This window comes from Solanum tuberosum, unplaced genomic scaffold (assembly GCF_000226075.1).
Source record: "Solanum tuberosum cultivar DM 1-3 516 R44 unplaced genomic scaffold, SolTub_3.0 scf00178, whole genome shotgun sequence".
NCBI classification, from domain to species: Eukaryota; Viridiplantae; Streptophyta; class Magnoliopsida; order Solanales; family Solanaceae; genus Solanum; species Solanum tuberosum.
In genome coordinates, this window is record NW_006239102.1 from 930,703 (window position 1) to 934,491 (window position 3,789).

The window sequence follows — 3,789 nt, forward strand, 5'->3', positions numbered from 1 at the left end:
TCATCCATTTAACCACCAAAATGATTTACAACACAAAGGGTTTTCTTTAAGTAGTTGAGTCCTTCGTAGTAGAACTATTTTACTACCAACACTATATGAATCACCTTACTCAAATGCTTAATAACATGCATTTACATTGGAAAAAGACATAAAATAATAATAAAATATATTGAAATTAGTGAATTTGGCCACGCTACACGCGATTTTGAAATATTTGTAATAGAATTCACTTTATTTGACAATATTTACTATAAAAATTGTATTTTGGTTCTACAAATTTACAAAACATTATTTCCTTTAAATTCTACTTTTACGTGTTTTTTGTAACTCTTATTTTATCTTTTAAATATTTGATTACATTATTTTCTCTCACACACTTATTATTTAACTTTATCCCTATAAATGTTTTCGATTATACACATATTTAGATACATAATTTTGTTTCATTTTTTTTTTTGTATTTTCTCCTATTTTAGAATGTCATCAATATTGCACTCGCAAATATAGAAAAGGTAATGTGACACCCTATGAAAATAAAATAAAAAGTACAATTTTTTTTTGATTTTACAATATAAATAGAAAGAACAAATGACATTTTTATCTTAATTGTATCAAATAAATTTCAAATTTTATTTATTTTATATGGTTACTTGTTTAATTATATATTTTTTAAGATTTATACACTCTTAGTGTACTGCTTGTTTCACTAAGCACGTGCTTCTGAACCCAATTCTCCACTCTCTAAAGATACATCTTTGACTTTTGCAATCAGAGTGAATATACTTTCTTTCGCTTCCTTCCGAAGATTAAACTACATCACACTAATTCTTTCCATTAGGAATCTAGCTCCTTTCAATTCTATTCGAGCGATGTCCCAAAACATTCTACAACTTTTCATACGACCATGCTACTCACCAAATAGTAGCAAACCACAACCTTAGATACTCGCAAAACGTCACTACAATAGAAAAAAAACATTTAACCAACAATCATTATCATATAGTTTCATCTTAATAACAATCCATCACAAACTCTTATTACCATCATGTTCAGTTAGACCTTGCCATCACGACGAAGTCAACCTTCTCATTGACATGACACCTCAAACTCAGCTATACTAACCAAATCCAAAGGACTCACTCAATTTTAAATGCACTTTCTTAGTGAAATCCTTAATTGTCTTCACTCTAGTAAATTCATTGGCAATTTTCTTTATTCATAAGCTTTTCATTTCGATATTGATCCAGTCACTTTGGAGCTTATGATGAAATCACTAGTCCTCATTTAGAATCCTTGGGATACACTTCACAACCTAATGCATTAATACCATAACAAAAATCCACCACTAAATCCTTATAAACAATGTTTTAACCCAAGCGTTCATAGTAACAAACTTGTTGGTTTCTCAAATATGAATGCAACATCGAATCTCATTATACGAGCATGTGGTACAACTGATAACTCCTTAAGTAGTTAGTATTCACACTTGATAAATCGGCGTATCCGTTTTCATATACCAGTAGTACTACATCGTGAAAGTCTGTTAGATCCACCACTAGAATGCACCATACCTACCGAGAAGATAGTACCCAAATAGCTCACACATTTCTACTCGTTGAATAGCGATAATATATTACCAAATATGTTATGTATCTACCCCAAACTATATGTATTCTTTCGTAGGTCAGGTCGATAGCAAATGTAACTCCATAACTCTAATCAAGTAAGCATCGGTACCGTTGTAGTAGTCGTATCATGACCTTTTTGATATACACTCAATTTATGAAATCATAGTAGAGATTCTGACATCAATTGACGCAACATCATTCTCATCAAATGTGATGACACTTTACTAATTGTAGTTTCCAAAGTTACACTATTCATTGCCTAGTTGTACCTTTAATCATTACACTCTAGATATCGCCTAAACTGTATAAGTATTGTTCCATCTATTGGGTAACTAACCTTACTGAATCCCTTCGAATCATTGAACATTCCAAATTTGACCAGATATCCTTTTCATAAGTCTATCACTTCCACATTATTATAAGATCTAACATCAAACCCATACGACACAAATTGCTACACATGAAGAACCACGCACGAGTTATCACTATAAGTGAAAGAGTGGAGTGAAGTGATAGGGAATCAGATTGGACCAAGGATGCACGATAGAGATTCAAGAAGTGAAGATTTTCCCTAAAAGTCACCATATCCTCTTGAAGATAAGCAATGGACGTCTCCACGCCAATCCTAGAAACTCTACTAGACCTGGCTTATGAACACGTGAGACCTATGAACCTGCACTCTTATACCATTTGTCACAACCCAAAACAATGGACGTGATGACACTCGTCTTATCCCATCAAGACAAGTCAGCCTAAAACCCAATCAATACAATAATTGCAGAAGTAAAATGAGAATAAAACTCCAATACTATAAAATAATGTGGAAATTTATAATTAGCTTAAATATACCCCCCAAAACCTAGTTGTCACGTGTACAAGCCTCTAAAGTATTACAATTGATTCGAAATGAAAATTCAAGTCTCAAATGACATTGTTTCTAGAATAGAACAAGATCATAAATAGGAGTAAGAAGGTCCGCTGAGATGAATAACAACTACTTCAGAAACCTCCACAGGAAGCCACAGATAAGAAGAAAATAGAGAGTATCACAAAGATTCGGGCTCTTAACCTACACAAGTGTAGAAGCAATGGGTGAGTAGCAAGCCACACGGTACTCAACAAGAAAACTCCTAAACATAAGTTAATAATATAGAATACAGGTACTCCTACCACCCCAACCGAACCTCCACAACTACAACCTGCATAAAACTAGCACAACGTAGCAGTCAACAATATACATATCACATATATCAATAACAATACTCCAACAATTATAGATCAACAACACACGAGATCAAGTTCACCAATCACAAGTTTCACAGAAAGGCACTCACAAGTTCACAAATGATAAAGATACGCAATGCAATGAAATGCAATGCCAAGCATAGTGATGCATGTCTGACTTAGTGATACACATCCGTTGTCTCTCAGTCCGAGACCCATGAGGAACATATATGTCCATGCATCCATCGCGGCGTGCGACACGATCCTCAATAATAAAATCCATCATGGCGTGCCACACGTCCATCCATAATAAAATTCATCACAACGTGCGACATGTCCCTCGAATCATAATATCCATCGCGGTGCGCGACACATTCCTCAATATGGTACATCCACTTTAATTCCTTATTCTTTCTCAATTCACATAACACTTGTCACAATTATGTCTCAGAACCAATGCAAAGGACATGTTCACAGAAATAATGAGGAGATGACCATTTTCATAACAATGCACAATTCACAACAACACCATCGTGATACAACATCAACAATGAATCAATTCTCAACATATCACACACCAATAATTAATCAAATTGCCTTTTATTACCCCATTTTTATTATTAAAATTATTCAATATGGACAAGTCAACCCATCACCAAGTCTCATTACTCTCCAACACATACCACAAGGAAATACACGATTCTATACACGTAACAAGGGTTGATAAATTCACTTGCCTCAAACAATTGAACAATCACTTTGGGACTTGAGTATTCCCTTTTTGTTGGGCTTCCAAATCAATGCAATCTATTCAAATAAATAATCACAATAAGCTTTCGAAACTAACAACACTCATATTGCTATGTGTCTAGTCTAAACCCACAAACTCACCCAAATATATAATCAATTTCCTAGACCTCAAACCTAGGATTAAGTC